Raw genomic sequence first — 17,682 nt, forward strand, 5'->3', positions numbered from 1 at the left:
AACAAAATATACGATAGACATACGAATTCACTTAAAGGGTCAGCGACCGTTTGAGTCAGATGTTAATTAGTGTCAGAGTCGTTAATTGCGATCACAATGAAAAGAGCCAATGATGATCGAGTCCAATCGAAATACACCAATACCGTAAATGCGCGCGAAACTGGGCTTACAGAATGGGGAGTGTTAATTGTCAGAATAACCTCGGCGGGTTAACGATCGTGTGCATTAAGAATTGCATCTGGTGACGGCGCGGCGGTATCTTTGTTGAGTTTCTCGAGATGGTCGCACGAATATCTCGTACTCATCACTTTCTTTCCTTACTATATTCTCGGTATCAGATGGATAAAAATGTTTGAGTAGATAAAGAAATAATATCAGATTATAAAATAATATCGGAGAAGAAATAAAATTGTTCTTAGTTTCATTCCCTGATAATATTCAATATATTCCATGAATAATATAATAATGTAATCGTTCTATGATAATAATGTAATAACTGATAATAAGATAATGATGTTATTATGTAAAAAGTATATATAGCTTTCATTTACTCATTAAATAATTATTAATTTTTGAAAAAAAAAAATTTTAAGAAGTAATAAAAATATTTCGTTTCTTCCTCTAAAAATTTACGCGAGAAACTATCAAAAGACATATAAAATTATTATCTTCGTAATCATATAAGATCATTTTTGCGATAAAGTTCGCGTTCATTTTATGTCATCCGCAAAGGACTAATAAAAACAAGCACGAGAGCTTCCTAAGACGAAGGGACATGAAAGATAAAACAATGCCGAACTTTCGGTAGTCTGTCCGTCATCTTCACCGAAACTCCGATGTAACCGGAACCCTTCGGAGCCTCGTAGGGTGCAGCGAGAGTAAAGATCGCTTTCTGCTTTTATCGGGAATTTAATGCCGCGCTTGTTCTCGGACTCGAGCATGAGTTTAAGATCGATCGATCGATCCGTCAGGTCACTCAGATAAGCAAACACTCGCAACTCGTTCAGCGTGATCCCTCGTGAGAAGACGGGAGATGCGGATAACGAAGTTCGGTCGTAATGAAGGTTTTACGAGGCACCTGATAAATCTCGTCGCGAGCCTCGGCGCGACCTTATAGATATTACTTCGCGAAGTTTGTGGAAATCGCGACGATAAAGCGATCTTCGGTCTTTCATCATGGCACTGGAAGAAGCGACGAGAAGACTTTTTGCTTAATACACCGTGGGAAATTGTGAGTTTTACGAATCAAGCGCGAGGGTCGATCAGCGAATAATAAAAAATTGGACGATTATGAAATTCTATGTTGCTACTGATTGTGAGTGATTTCAAAAAAAATGTTTAAGTTAAGTTTTTCGTCTATAAAGAAAAATGTATCAAGATATAGACTATGTAGATAATATGCAAAGTTTTACCTGTAACTCGATTATTTTTGATATTTCTGTTATTTTTGATATAAAAAAAAGACAAAAAATATCAGAGGAAAAATTTCCTTTCAAAGTACAAATATTACAAGCAACATTTTTTGATGCTTATTATTTTACTAGATTTCGGAATCAACGAAATGGAAATTTTTTTAATGAGATAGAATATTTTCAAAAAAATCACATTCAAATGTATTTTATGCTTGAAGTCATTAAAATCAACATATATTATATATAAATTTGCTTCTTTATGAACTACATCACTGCATTAATAAAAATATTCCATTTGAAAATATGTTAAGAATCTTTAAGTAATCGAGTTACAATTAAAAAATATTTATAGAAAATTTTTTTCATATTGTAAAGTAAGAAAATCAATTTTCATATAGATTCAATTGTTCGATCTCTACATAACTTGTGAAATTCATCCGCAAGCTAATTTAATAATAATAATATCGTTCGATATTTTCAGCAAACGATTCATAAGCGATTCACAAGATTTATAATCTCCCCTCATTCTACCGTAATCTACCAATGGACTTTTGGCGTATTTGGCGAAGGTAGAAATCGCAAAACTCCATCGTAGGACGAACACCCCTCGAAGAACTCCAATTCTCTCGCGATTCTATGTAAAACGTCGAAGAAAACGCCGTCGAGAATGGCAGTTTTACGAATATTAACGGCCGCTCCCATCTGGGAAGGATGCGCTAGTAAAAAAGCATTAAGGGGAGTTATTATCGCACTTCCCCGTAGCTACCCTCTCTCCTCTCCTTTATGCTTTTCGTGAGGGATCGAAAAGAACGAAACGAGATACGAGATAGCAACTGCGAAGGGAGAACTGCTTCGCGTTCTTTCCGAAGGGCCTTCTCGCGTATTTGCGTCCTGCGGGTGCGCGGCCGTTAAAGGGTAGGACAAGAAGGGGGTTGACGACATCCCTTTCAGCTTTTACCTTCCCTTCTAAAGAAGAAGCGTCGCTTATTTTTCATCCGGCTATGTTGTCGCTATCAATACCGTCGAGGCCGCTCACCCACGTCTCCCCGGGTGTACCTTCTAGCAATCAACCCTTATCTCGTTCCTCGTGTTGCCCTCTACCTCTCGCATCTTCTTTTCCGCGCGCGCTCCACAGTCTATTTAATTTAAATAACTTTTAAAAGTTCTCGGCCTTTTTTCGCAAGCGGCAGATATCAGATCTCCGTTCATTCAGCCTTTCACTCTCTCTCTCCCTCACTCCCCCCCCCTCTCTCTCTCGCTTCTTCCTTCTCTCATAACATATTTCTCTCTTTTTACTTTTTCTTTTCTGAGGTCACCCTACTTCCGAAGACACTTTACAGTCGGTCGCGAACCTCGCGCTGCCGTTCGTTCCTTCTTCATTATCATCCCATTCTTTGTTTTCTTTTTTTTTCTTTAAATTTTCTCAGATTCAACTGTTCTCTTCCTCTTTATCCTTCCCCTCTTAGATTTCCCTCAAAGAATTACACGCAGTCAGCGCCTTTATTTGCTAATTTAATTCTCAAATAATCCCGTGACTAATGATCTCATTTCTGTCTTCTCTCTATCCTGTCTTTTTCGAAAGATTGGAGTATGGCCAGCGATGAATTTGTCGTTCTTTCCCGATTTCAATATGTTATATAACTGCTAAAAGTTAATAAAGTTCGCGATTTCAAATAAAAATAAGAGAACATTTTTCCACAAGCTCGCGATCTATTGTACAATATAATTTTCAAGTAATCTTATCGAACAAATCGTAAATAAGTCTGCAGTTTTTATTTCAGATTAAAGAATCGGACGGCATCGAGAGAAATGTGCGTTCGATGTCTCCGGGAAGACGGAGTAATAAACTTCGCGAATATTTTTCTAAACATGCATTTCATAATTCCGCGCGTTGCACAAGTCACACGAACGTCGCGGTTGAGATTGAGAGGCTCCATCGAGATTAAAGATTCCGCAGATTCCGGAAATTCGTTTTTGCAGAGGGCCAAGAGAGTGATACGATCGATAACGGCGTGCTCTGGCTGTAGCAGCGCTATTGCGACCGCGAGAAAGCGATGTATCGATCATGCTCCTCGGTCCCAGAGCGGACTTGACGAGGCGGTTCATCGGCCAAACGACGCGGAGAGTCTTCAAAGTGCACCCGAGGAAAATTGCATTCCAAGTTCCCTTTCTGACCCATTCGGGAATCCACCGCACGCTGAATATCCTCGAATCGTTCGCTTTTCTCGCCGATCGTCGAAATATGCTTCACAAAGTGGCCCGGAAACTACTCCATGTTTTCGCTCGCGACGTGACTTCCCTCTTCCTCGGAGGAAAGTCATTCATGCGCTAAGTATTTAATATTTATGATGGAATTAAAAGGTATGAAGTGAGACTTCTGAATAAGCCGCCTACTAATACAATGAGTATTCATCATCTGTACAGCAACCAAGAGCTATATTTTTTTTTCAATTACATCATAGAGAATCTAAAATAAGTGTTTGTTAGTTCTTACTGTTAGTTATTGCCAGTAAATCATATAAGAATCTCGCATTTCGAATATCTGACATTTTAATCACGTAAAATTTCAACTCGCGTACTTGTGCTTTCGCAAAATTGCGATCCCGGAGAGTCAGAGAAACCCTTTGTCGTACTCGCCCGAAAAGCCGAAGGTCGCCACGGTGCACAGGACAACCCATTTGGAAGGACGACCGCGCGTACGATCGCTTCGTAATCCTATTAAAACGTTATCTGAAATCTCGATGCGGTCCCGCGCAGCGCGTGTGCGGAGATAACCGCCTTTTTATCCGTCGCAGATAAGACCCGAGACCGAGGTGCTTTTGTCCAGCACGGTGTAAATCCGCGGCATCGGAAAAAAAAAAAAAGATCGGGATAACGCGTGCACGGATAATTGAACCTTAAATCTACTCTTTCACTTTCCCTCCCTCGTCCACTCTCGCGATAAAGTTGTCTCGTGCTTCAACTCCCTCGGTGCGGTTTAATCTCGTGGAGTACAGCCTCCTATCGCACTCTCTTTCTCGCTCTTCTCAAATTTTTAATAGAATCTTATCGAACAATTGCGCGAAAAATCGAAACAGTCGATCAAACATGCTTTTCCGTAAATGACGCGAAAACGTAAATGGAGTTGAAGAACGCTGGAGGCAATTTAGCCTTTCATTTTACATTATTTAGATCGAGTAATTAAATTGTTCTGTTGAACCGTATCAAATATCGTATTTCAATAGTATAATGATTGTATTTGTGAGCTTAATTGAGCGCGCGACTTTCATAACGTTTATTGCACCTATTGATATTCGCAATTCCTATATCCAATTTCTAGCATTCCCTTACAACCCCGGCATAGTGAGACCGCAAAACAGACAGAATTCAGTCTCGAGATTCTGACAGGCAGACGCGGTGTTATCCGATCAACAGCAGCAGCATGCCGCATTCTAATTGGTCAGAAATTCCCGTTGATCGTCAAGATCGGATTGCAACAGCATGCCTACGGCGCAATGTTAACTACCCTCTAGCAATTTTGCCAGTCCTCCTCTCTCCTGCAACTGATCGCATTCAAGTATCGGTATGATCGGATCCTTGAGGAGAGGAGATTCTCTTGACATTCACTTAGATAACGGTAGAAAATCTGACTCCCGAATCGAGAGCATCACACGGTGGAATGTTTAACAAGTCAGACAAGAAAATGACGGTTTACATTAACGAAATGTGAAAAATAAATTAAACTTCGAAACAAATTTTAAAAAATAGCAAATGTTTTCATGAAATCCGTATTTCTTCTCATATTTCCAAAATGCAAAATTCTAAATTTATATTGCACATTACATACTTAATACATCTTTGTAAATTTTAATAAAGCGCATAGCGATACAAAAAGTTCAATAAATAGTGCGATGACTCGAAAAGACAAAAATAAAATATAAATGTTTGATATGTAAGCTATATATCTTGATATACATATAAAGAAATATTAAAACGTTTAAATTTAAAAAAATTAAAAGATTTTTTTTATAATTAAAAATGACAAAATCCGTAAAAAGAATTTACGAGGAAAGTTGAATAAACGTTTTAAAATGTTTTAAATAAATCTTATTGAAAACATAATTTCAAACATTGTTTATTCATCTGTAATATCTTTCTCCAATTTATTTAATATAATTTTCGCAAAACCATTACCTTAGATAAAAATAAACAATTGCTTGACTTACCGATACGATGCGCAGCGACGGAGTCAAGCGTTGAAAAAATCTATAAAACATAAATAATTAAATTATAGCAACAATTAAGAAAGTCATAGTGCTGGGAATCAGTCTACTACGCAGAAAAATATTTTAGTGTTAAAAAAAGTTATTTAATTTTCCTTCTTTTAAGTAACAATTATCTGCATATTAAAGAATATTTTCTTGATAATAATCTTAAAATACACTCATTACTTGAAACAAGTAATATTTATTTAAAATAAACTTTTGTGTACCAAAAAATATAAATGTAAATAATTTCATAAATTTATAAATATCAAACTTTTTTCCAAAATGTGTTCTGAATCCTAGAAATTTAATATTTACATCAAAAATATTAAATTAAAACAAATATTTGATCTGTTCATTGAATTTTCTTCGATAAAATTTTATAATATTTTTCAAAGGAATATACATTCTTTTTACAAGTTCACGATAACAAATCTGTCTAAAATTTGTAACAAGTATATCTTAAGACAGTTATCAAAAAAACAATTTTGTTAAAAGGTATCATTACTTACTAAAAGAAAAAAAAAGTATAAATCAAGTAATCGTTTCTCTTAGCAGTAAAATAGATATTATTCTGCCCGACAATAATTCATTCCTAGGCACCCCTCGCAGGATAAGGACGGAGTAGATCTTTATCGATCTAGCAACTATTTTACAACAATAATTAGATCAATAAAAATGTCCAATTAGCCGCTGTCAGCTGATGGCGCCGTGATTATTGTCCACGTTCCCCTTACCCTGCGGGGGGGAAGGGAGCAAGAAACAAATCGTTATCGGGCAGTGTACATCTACGTAGAGGTTAAACAAAAATCCATTTTTCTTACAAACTGCCCAGACCGATGGGAACAAGACGAAAATAATTTCGCACGCGTGATAAATAACAAATAAACAACGAATTGTACTCACCCGGCGGTTGCTCCGTCGGTTCCCGATGCCTCTCCCCGGACCGCACCTCCTCCTTTTCCCGCAAAACGCACTCGCACAACGTTCACTCACTCGCGGCTAATTACGCGCGCGCTAATTACCTGATGATGATCTCGCGACGTACTTGGCACGACACTCGCGACATCGATGGTGCACTTTATCGCGATGGGGAATTAGACGCGAGAAAATTGCCGATCGCACGGGATACTCCGTCTGATACACACCGTACATGAATGAATCCAACATGGTCGACGGAATGAAAAAATCGCGCGGTCAACTTCAGACGATGCTCGCCGCGACAGCAACGACGACGACGACGACGACGATGACGCTACTACACCTGTTGCTTCTAACCGCATTGCCGTGCACTTTTCGCACTCTGAATGGCAAATGGTATATATACGCTCACTATCCCTTTGCCACGTGAATCGCAACGTAAGAGAAATGTACGCGAATTAAAGTTATCGACAAACGCCGTGGACACGCCGAACGAGCGACGGATGAGAGTCGTCAGGTTCCGACGAAACTACAACGGGAGTGAATCTCGCGAGGCACACGTTTCGCTGAATCATCGACCTATGTGTATCGAAGTTGACGAATATCGACGCGAGAAAGCTCGATCGCCCAATAGAAATGCGTCGTGACGCCAGTCGACCGTGGACTCGGCTCACCACACGCGACGCACTTCGCTCGACACCAGCTTCAGTCTGAAGTCCACCGCGACTAACAAGGCTGACTCTCGTCCCGACGTGACTAGCAAAGTTGAATTGCCGACGAAGTGATGGCGAGCCGCGACGGAACGCCGCCCGAAAATACACGAAATTCAATATTAAACGCGTAATACGTTTTGCAAATCTCGCGGAGGGTATGTATTACTTGCAAAGACGGTCGATATATCGGCTCTTTCCGGTCACGTGAATGAAGGTTAAGTGTTACTCCGAGTTCAGGAATAGCAAGTTGCATTTACATCGCATCGAGAGGATACATCCGAGCGTCGTCGGGCGATCGTCCGCAAATATCACAGCACGTTAATTCACAATTCTCATCCCGCGTCGCGATTCTGTTTCTATCTCGCGAGAGGTCTGCCTTCGCGTCGAAAATACGTCATCTCGAACGGTCGCGAGTAGCGTGTGTAACTTTTCTAGAGCGCATATAACCTCCAACCTTTGTCCCGGACGAAAGCACTGTTTCTCGAGTCCCCTAAGGTGAGCGAATAACGAGAATAACCGCAATGTTGTCCTTAGCCTCGAACTCCACGTTATCCCATCTCCATCCGAGTGATTTTAGGTTATTCGAGCACAACACTAGTCGCGGCGAGTGCAACACCGGTCGCATTGTCGCGCGGGTTGATCGGTCGGACCGGCAGTCACGGATTGTATCGTAGGAAACTACCCGCACTCGACTAATGTCCGTAGCCGCGATCGCGTCTACGAGGGAGAACGAACGCGACGTGCCCGGAGCGGCTCGGGCTGCTTGTGCGTCCGCTCGAGCTCCACCGTACGAATACGAGTATACGAGGCGCGCGACCTTGATGACGCGGCGGCGCGCGCTGGCGCGCAAAAAAGCACAGTCGCGCGCCAACCGACGCGTCGCTGTTTACCAAACGTTAAAGCAATTACAAAATAACTCGAGTCGAATGCATTGCTGCGTTTCTCGATCTCCCAAGTGACTCTCGCCGAACGGAGCGTCCTGCGCTCCATTCTACGTTAATTCCGATTTAACTTACTTTTCATTTCTTTTGTGTTATACAGACTGGAATCTACATTGGTGGAAATGAATATGCATCGCCTAAGGGGACTATCGGATATGCGAGAATGGCTTCTTTCAACCCGAGATTCATCGAGATCCCCCAAAAAAGATATATGTAAATAATATTATTATGTAATTTTATTACTAACTCATTTCATATTTAGAAGAGGTACGAGAGAAAGAACTGAAAAGTTTTTCATATATGTCTCTAAATTAATAAGAATATAAGAATTCTGGAATTTTCAATAATTTTGCAAGCCAAAAACATAGATCGTAGAAATCATTTTAATAATTTAAAGCTATAATACGTGAAATATTTCCAGATATAAAATTATGTAAATAATGAATTTATATCTGGAATGAGAGTAAGAAAAGTTTCTTCCAAATATTTTTCGCTTGAATATATAATCCTTAAAATTCACAATTCAGTGAAGATCTTATTATTTCATATTAGATTTTAAATTTATTTTCACGTACATACGACTGTAATTTGTAAGATTTAGTTCAATCAATCAATTAAATATCTCGTAAAATTTTAGAAGAAACCGTGAACGCGATCGGCCGAATGATAAATAATCGGATGCCAATAATGGATGCAAGGATTAATTTTATGACGAACGGCTCGCGAGCGACAAACAGATGGCTAGGAAATAAGGAAAACGTGGCGAGTCAAGTTTCGGAGTCGCGACAAATAGCAAGCCATTTGCGAAATGGTGCGTCGGTAAATCCATCGTGCAAAACGAACATCAAAGTCCGTTTCTTCTATTTCACGGTACGTATTCTTTCTCGATAGAATCGCGATTGAATTTCTCCATGGAAGACATAGACGTCCCTATGTGCCTTCGCTCATATAATGGAGCAAAATTTTTCTAGTTTGCATAAAATTTATTTTTTAAATCAACTTTTTATAGTCTTTCTTTCAAAATGAATGTAACAAAGTTTTCCAGATTAATGCAATATATTTCTATTCGATTCATGTTACGCTTTTATATACACGTATTTCTTATCATTTACAGCTGTATCTATAATTTCTTCACTACATCACATACAATTATCTTTTTTTGTGTTTTAAATTTGTGGGATTAAGAATTTATACAATATTCAAAATTAAGTAGGACGCGATGCAATGAATCCGAGGAGTCGAACGTTTTCTTTATCGTTTATATAATAAATGATAAAGAAAACCTTCCTCGATAATGTCGTAAAGCAAGCACGACAAAGAGGCAAGAGACGTTCGTATATACCGAGACAAGAGACAGAAATCGACTATAGCGTCTGCCAAATCGAAGGGGGTAAACCGACCGAGGGGTACGGCGGGTCGGGACGGGAACAACGGCAGTTAGCCTACTATCTAGCATGTTTATGGTAATTCGGGCCATCCCGCTGACCCGGGAGTAGCATGCATATACATCAGGTTGCCTCACTTTGACGCCGATCCATCCACAGCACCCTCTCGAGCACGCGCACACACACACATACGCACACCCTCACCACAGGGTCCAAACAACGCCCGGCACCGTCTCTCGCCCCCCCCCCTTTCATCCCCGTCTATCTCTCGTCCTTCGGTCCTTTCCCTTCTACCCCCTCGGTTTTGCTCCTTCGAACTTCCGCAGACTCGCCCTTCCGCGACACTCGCGCGAGAGTTACGCAATTTGGTCGCCGGCCAACATTTCCATCGGGCCGGAACAAAAGGCCGAACAACAAAGAGACGACGAGGGACGTCAGAAAATTTCGTTCCGCCGGGATCTTCCCGGAATTCGTTCGCCCTCTCGCGCTTCCGACAGCGTCTGAATTTTCCGGCGCGGAAATTTTGAAGAGAATGTCGCGAACGACCGCACATTTTTTCATGGCCCTTCGATATGTACGGACTACATTTTTGTCGTAACGAGAGAGATTCTTTTGACACTACAGTTTTACTAAAGTGCTATGTGACAGAAAGTCGAAGACAACTGAAAATCCGCGAAATCTCTTTATCTGCACGTCACACATCCCACGTCATAATAATAGCAATACTTTTAATGGTGTAATCGTCAGACAAAACTTTTCTACCTAAAAAATTTTTTCTACCTAGACTGTTTTTTTTTCCCATCAGGTTTTAAATTTCAACTTTCAATTATAACACAGTGTTTTCAAGTTTATATACAAAATTTGCAAAATGACAACGTAGTTTCAAATTGTTTGAGAATTTGTAATTATTGTTTCATTTTTATCCCATGAATCGCAATTAGTGTAAATTGGAGGTACGGTAAACGCCTTTGTGCGAGGAAATTGTTGCTCCTTTATGCAAATCTCGTTTACAGGCAAATTTTCGGAACGTATTAAGCGGACAAACAGCGAGAACGCGAACTTGTTGCTTGTGTTTGCAACTTTCTGTCGATGCCTAACGAGCCTCGTAGGGGGTGCGCGCGATCGTCGACGTTTGTGCGAACCCTCGCTGCATCTCCGCCGTTTTTCCTCCCTTCCATGTAGCCCGTGTCTCTTTAACCAAACCGAGCTTTCGAGACACTCCGTTTCCCCGAGCTTCTTTGTCCACTTATCAGTCGTTGCCGGGCGAGATCAGAGGGAACATCTCTCGATGTCGCTCTCGGCAAAGGGGCAGCATCACCCCCCTTTACCGGACTACCGAGCCGGCTATAATTCCTCCGGCCGGCCCGTTTGATCAACTCTTTCGTTCGAAATCTCGCGTGCATTCGCCGATCTCTTTGAGAGCCGCGGTGATCCGTGATCAAGATCAAGGTAAAAGTGGCCCTTTCGAGACGAGTGATCTCTTGAGAAACTCAACCCTTTCCGAACGCTGTACCGACAGCGCGATCTCTCTTAACCGGCTAACCGACGACGTATCCCGGTAACCAGTTCAGCGTTTAACTTTGATGTGCTAGCTGGCCAAGCAAAATGATTGCAGACGGCGTAACAAGACGACTTGATCCCGAAGCCGTCGAACGATTTGGGAAATAAAATTATGTCAAGTTGTAAAAATAAATGAAACTCCATATGGCTTTTAAATTGTTCAACTTATTTTTTTTTTTTTTTTAACACATATACCTATGTCGTTATGTAAAATTGTTAATTTATCAATTTAGACTTTGACACTAATACAATAATTAAAAATTAATCTTTCCCTCACACATATATAAGGATACGCTATATTGTTATTTCTCTACTTATCTTAATTGTCCTCGTTAAAATAAAAGAGAGATTAAAGACAGAGGAAGGAAAGATATGTAAATCAAGATAAATTTCGACAACTTGTAATTCGAAAGATAAGTAGAACGTGACAGGTTCAATCAAGTTATTCGCAAAATAAAGGCGGCAATTGGCCACAAAGTTAATCGTTCCACTTTGTCGCAAGCTCACGTTATTGTACGCACGTACCAACGTTTTCGATTACTCACTTTCCCAACGGGATCGTTCGGTACGAAACGAAAGAGCCGCAAATCCGCAAGGAGGGGCCAAAGTTGTCTCGATGGATAGATTGATAACTTTGTCTCTTATTTACGCGAAGAGAAAAAAATTCCCTAAGAATTATAAAAAATTGTAGAAGGATTATATACAAATTTTCTCCAGGGACATTAGCGGACTACATGGAATATATCCTTTTCACCGTAGACAAAATTTTATACCACCATTCGTAAAGATACTACGGCAGTATCTGTAAAAAAGTTTTCTTGTTACAAAAGTTTTCTCATATTTAAAACCTTTACGAAATTTGTTCAACTTTCTAAAGGCTTGAGATTCTAATAATGTGAACTTTGAAGTCACATTATTTTTCTTCTTCTTTGAAAATAAATATTTCCTCTATTTAGCTCGATTCTAAACTCTCTCTTAAAGTGGGGGTGAAATTAATTTTCTCGAATTGCACGCTCGGATTGTTTCCCGCATTTCGCGGGTGATAAAAATCATCAAAGAGCCCCTCGGGCAACGTCAGCTGAACTTTCCACTCGCGTAAGCGTCGTGTAAGCGGTTCTAAAACGACCGGTAGCAACACGGACCCGCCGAGGAAAAATCACGTTGGACACGAGCGTCGCCGCTAACGAGAAAATTAGCCATTTGTGACCACACAGCTGAAACTGTCCGTCGCATTCGAGCTTCTCTCGCAAGCGGGATCCCGTAATTGCGCGGATTCGCGTGGACGATGGCGAAATCGCGTGTATCGTTTCGCGAGATGGCGGAAACCAATCCGGATTCTACGATCCTCTCCCCCCCCCCCCCCGGCAAGTACGCCGCCCATTCGGATTTTCACTTGGACCATCGTAATAGAGACGCAAAAAAAAAAAAAAAAAACAAACGCAAGCGCGAGCTCTGTAAGTTTCTCCCTTCAAGATTTCGAATTAAGATTCGAACCTTTTACGACGCACGCGCGGACGGCAGACGAAATTAATAACATTAAGGGGAGAAACTGGCGGCGGTGGTGTTATGTTACGACGCTTTTAATAGCGCGGAATTACGCGGACTCATTGCAGACGGCACGATAACTTTCGTTACAATGAAGTGTCGCGTATATATTTTTTGTTGCTCCGGTCGCGGCGCCTGGTTGCGACGTAATAAAAATGTCAGAGATACATTGCGGGGAAATTGCAGTTTTCAGGAATTAAAGTTAATTTGTTCCGTGGATTCGAGGCGTGCTCGTTGCATGGATTACTTGAGGACGTTTGAGTTTAGGAATGGCAAAATGTAATTGGAAGAAGATTACGTTCAATTATTGAATGGTCCATGCGCCCAACGGGATGATAACCGTCTTCGGTTAATAAAGTGACTGTTACATATATTTTCTCAGGTGGATGCGCGATCTCAGCTGTAAACGTATTTGCTGGTCTGACGCGAAGCGCGTTTATCCGGATAAGCTGATTGGAGTACAGAAGCGAGGAGTGTCCACACGATTAAAGTCCCGTTATAGAGATTAACTCTCCTAAAGTCTTACATTCATATGTCTCCCGATTAAGCGGTGCTTAGTTCCTCTCTATCTAGATTGAATCGCGTTTAGTTTTTGTACGCGTTATCGTTCGCCACAAACATTCGTGCCACAAACATGAAAGAAAATTTTATATCAAATATTAATATATACGATAGTAGCTACGGACCATAAGAAGATATTTGAAAGAATTATAAAATAAGTCTAAATACTATAATAATTTGAAAAGCATAATAAAAATTTTCATAACTTTTTCCTTGGTTTGCGTTTACTATTTATCATAATTTTACAATAAAATAATTAGAAAATTTTCTCCGTATATACTTAACAAAAATTTGATACTCGCAATCTAAACGGGCTTAGCTTCTTCACGCACAATTTTGTTTTATTTGAAAAATATTTAACATTGTCTTGTTCTGAAAATAAAAATTCGAGAAATATAATCAATTCACGCGCATACAAACGCAAACTCTGTCGAAGAAATCCGCACGAATCAGAATCGAGACGAGAAAGATTTTGGGACGTGGCAGCCCGTGGCGTCTGTTTAGACGGTATTAGTCGTATCAAGGTACGGGCTTATGGCCCTCTCATGATCGCGCGCCGGCTTTTACGTGGAAGCTCAGAAAGCGAGGCTGCAAATCCGCGTGGGAGACAACCGCGCGTCGCGACGGCCGCAATCGCCGTCGCCACCAACGGCGAGCGCCGCCACAGTTTGCATATTTATGACTGTTTATAATGTATAATTGACGGGAATCCGCGTGCCACATCGGGCCACGCGAAGCCACCGGGCCAGAAGCTACATCGCCTTCTCCGTGAGCCTCCGAATCAGATTAGCGGCTTTGCATTTCGGTCCGGCACCGACGATTGCGAGCGCACCAGTTCCCGCGGTCCTCTTCTCCTCTTGCATTAGTTTCCCGCCCCTCTCCCGTATATCTGTTACGTGTGGTCAACGTAGCGTCTGGAAATAATTCTGTAAATTGTATAACGGATTCGCTCTTGATTGCAATCAGAGTCGACGTGTTATTCATATTTCAGAATCCAAGTTAGCGTTATACGGAGGTGATGGAAATCGTGGCGGAGATCAAGGTTTCAGAATTTCTGAACGTCTCTTCAACGTTACGACAATAATCCCGAATGTGAAGGAAATATATTGAGAATCGTTGAATCGTGTGCAGTATAGGGAGTAAAGCCTTCCATTATCATGGAAGCCGTGCACTCAAGAGAATGCCTGTAAAACGGCGGATAACAACCGATTCGGAGAGGCTACGGGCGTCCTCGAGAACTTTTATCCCAGAAAACACAGTGCAACACTTTTCTTTTTATTAGCACGAACAATTCGGTTCCCCAGTCGGCGTTACCTTCGAGACGGTTTGACTGGGAGAAGCACGTGCAGCCTATGATTATACTTATCGCTCATGCACAAGTCTGCATAATACAAGTAGCCGCGATGCAGCCGTGTTTCGCTACACACGTAATAACCGTTTTAATCGGCGGTGGAGCCGCGAGGTTTCATTGACGTTTTATCGCGGCTGATTATTCTCGACACGCGAGCCTCTCTCGTGTCGGACAAACGAGCCGGATAAACTCTTTACTGCCGTGGCGAAAGCTCACCTTTCGCGCGACCCGACCGTAATCCGGCGCCGCTTGTAAATTTCGCGAGGACACTTTTATTCCCACGTGTACGTGCGTGTTTGCTTCATTTTCTTCCCTCATATAAATTTCACGTATCTTATTAAAGCCTCCAATAAAGAGTAACATTTAGAAAATACGTCCCTTATAAATTTACGACCTACAATGCGAAAGCTATATTCGAGATCCCATCACCGGGAGTAAAGTGGCATAGTTGCCTCGCGGTATTTCTCTTTTTGCGGAATCGGCAAGACTGCGCAACGAGCCCGGCGATGTTAATTGCAATTTTGATCGGAGCTTTGTGCCTTCCTTTTCATTTCACTCGCACCGGCACGACGAATATACCGCCCGATACATCCTCCTTCGGTTTTGCTTCTTTTTCTCTCTTCCACCTCGGTCGTCGGTCGACGCGCCGCATACTAACATCGATACTCGATCGCTAATTACAGGGCTCCGCGGGAGGGCGAGCGAAATCATAGGGTTAAGGAAGAACTCCCTTAATGGGCACTCCGGGGCCGCGCGCGGGAACCAGACGGACCCTCTTCCGGGAGAAGGGGGAAGATGCCAGCTGCTTCTAATTGAGACATCAGTGTCGATACAAACTGGCCGCCCAGGCGCGACGTGAACCGACGCGTGAAACGCAAAGGCGTGCCCTACCCCCTCCCCTCCCTCCTGGGAGTACACACGCACGTGAGTAGATAGATTGAACAACAACATTGTACACGCGTTTTAGCGTAGCGTACAGTATTCACGGCGGGTCTTGTGATCGAACGGAGACGACCGGAAACGCACGTCGGTTCTCGCCGCTTCGCATCGTTGCCGACCCATTTCCTGTACGCATGCGGTGGTTGGCTATTTTGTCAGTCGATAGTTATCCAGCTAACGACTCTTAATTTCGAAACGCATGCGCCAATCATGCCGAAAGTTCTCAATCGACCGTGTCAGCCATTGTCCGCGGTCGAGTTCGTTTTTGCGCTTGGAAGTAAGGGTATACAACGGTAACTAACTGCGGCATTTTTGTGACGTGTTTTTATTACGCGCACTAGTCACCCCGTGCGACGAAGAAACGTCAACGAAGAAATAAATTCTTCGTGACACCGTAATTTATTTTTCATGTGAAATTTCTATTTGTTGAACTTGTGTTTTGGCAAAAAAGAATTTCGCGTCATATTTCTACATAATATAAAATATCCAGCACACGATTGAGAACCTCTGTCGGTGGATGGCATTGTAAGCAGGAACGCAGTTTGATCGGGTGGAAAGCGCAGTGGGACCGGGGCTTATCATGAGATTGGTAAATACGGAGAAATTATACGTAATTAACGTGTATCATATAATTAGCGGGTACGATATGGCATGTTCAACGCAACCATGATCTGATTATTTTAGCATTATGTGATACGAAACATATTGGCAGCTTTCGGGCTTGTAGCTCTTGTACTGCAGGTTGGGAATATTATTATCCGATTCGCGACAAACTCTACTTATTGTTTGCTGAAAAATTTTGTTTAATTTCTATATCACGTTGCTGTTTTTTGTTTCATCTCCAAGTTTCTCGTGATCTTCCTCGTCCCTCTTAGTAGTAGCTAAGAGAAGCCGAAACAGCTGGCTCTAGTGACATCACTTGCGAAATGAGATATCGTGCGTCAATTTGATGTCGCAAAAATTCTGAAAGTATATACACGTGTGAAAAAAAATGATCGACGGACGCGGTCGTCCGAAAAGCCGATTAGTTCCACGAATAACTTTGCAACGTCTCCCCCAAGTAGACGACAGCTGCCAGAATAGTCCGAAGTTCAGCTCATATCGCGCCTATCGACGTCGTCAGGGTCGTGACATTGGTAGCTCATATCCGGCATCAAACTGTGCCGGCAGAACAGCCCGAAGGCACAGGTTGGTGCAGGATATTGAAGTCCACTAATAACGGTTTCCCTCGAAAAATATTTGACGAGTGGCGGCAGACAGTGGGCGGCATGGCGACCGCGTTGGTGCCGAAGTGCGGCCCCGCCCCCGACGCTTCCGTACAAAAAGCCGCGGCCAAAATAATAATTTTTAATTAACGAAATCTCTCAATAGATCGACCCTAACGAACGTACGCCGGCGTCACGGCGCGAAGTCGAATTCTGCGCGTACAAAAGGTCGGCGGGGATATCGCGAGGATTAATTAAAAATTTGACACACCGGGCTAATTATCGAAATATCTCGACGGTATGCAAATTTGTTGGCAGCAGATGAAATGCAAGAAAGATTGATTAATTAAAATTGACAGTATTAAAAATCCCAATGCACAATTTATATCTTAGAGAAACATATTGTCCCAAGATAATATCTCGGTTCCGGGGTAATCCTGCTTTCTGATATAATTAAAGTAGCCCTAATAGCGCGCCGAATTACCGAGATCACATTGTGGCGGCGATACACGATACATATACCATTCATCATCGACGTAATACGTATTTTCTCATATCCCGAAAGTGCTTCGAAATTAGCTCCGTCCGTATCTTTCTCTCTCTTCCTCTCCTACTCCTCGATGAATCATCGACCGAAACCGGGCGTGTGACGGGCGTGCAAATCACAATTTTCCACGATTTCCACCGCGGCCGGTGGTTCGCCGCATACGTTCGCCGCATCGCGCCGCGTGATTGCATGTCAGTGTTTAAGAGAGAGAGAAACACTGGCTGCACCGTTGCGTGTCGGGCGAGATCTAAGCGGATTAGCCCTCCGCGCGCGTTTCCCTCTTCGTCTTCTCCGGACCGTGCGGGACGTTCGTGGGAAAGCAGACGGCAGCCACGGGATCGACTTCACGCACGCGTGC

The 17,682-nt window shown here is 42.2% G+C and overlaps 1 protein-coding gene and 1 long non-coding RNA gene across 9 annotated transcripts in view; one reads left to right on the forward strand and one right to left on the reverse strand.

The window, feature by feature from the left end:
- Positions 1 to 17,682, reverse strand: part of LOC105832186 — a 546,626-nt gene that overhangs the window by 246,858 nt on the left and 282,086 nt on the right. Inside the window, exons 1-2 of one of the 8 annotated variants that reach the window (XM_036293141.1) lie at positions 6,563 to 8,059; positions 5,618 to 5,657 (exon numbers count right to left, since the gene is read on the reverse strand). The exons of 6 other annotated variants lie outside the window; for them this stretch is intronic. The gene's annotated coding sequence lies outside the window, so the exon portion shown is untranslated. Of the gene's footprint in view, positions 1 to 5,617; positions 5,658 to 6,562; positions 8,060 to 17,682 lie in introns of those variants that run through there. One more of the 8 variants, XM_036293144.1, reaches the window with a different exon arrangement.
- The window catches only part of LOC105833577, a 76,062-nt gene continuing 71,024 nt past the window's right edge, over positions 12,645 to 17,682 (forward strand). Inside the window, exon 1 of the long non-coding RNA XR_004964911.1 lies at positions 12,645 to 16,161. This is a non-coding gene — a long non-coding RNA (uncharacterized LOC105833577). The remainder of the gene's footprint in view (positions 16,162 to 17,682) is intronic.

The sequence above is a fragment of the Monomorium pharaonis genome, chromosome 1, assembly GCF_013373865.1.
Source record: "Monomorium pharaonis isolate MP-MQ-018 chromosome 1, ASM1337386v2, whole genome shotgun sequence".
Lineage (NCBI taxonomy): Eukaryota > Metazoa > Arthropoda > Insecta > Hymenoptera > Formicidae > Monomorium > Monomorium pharaonis.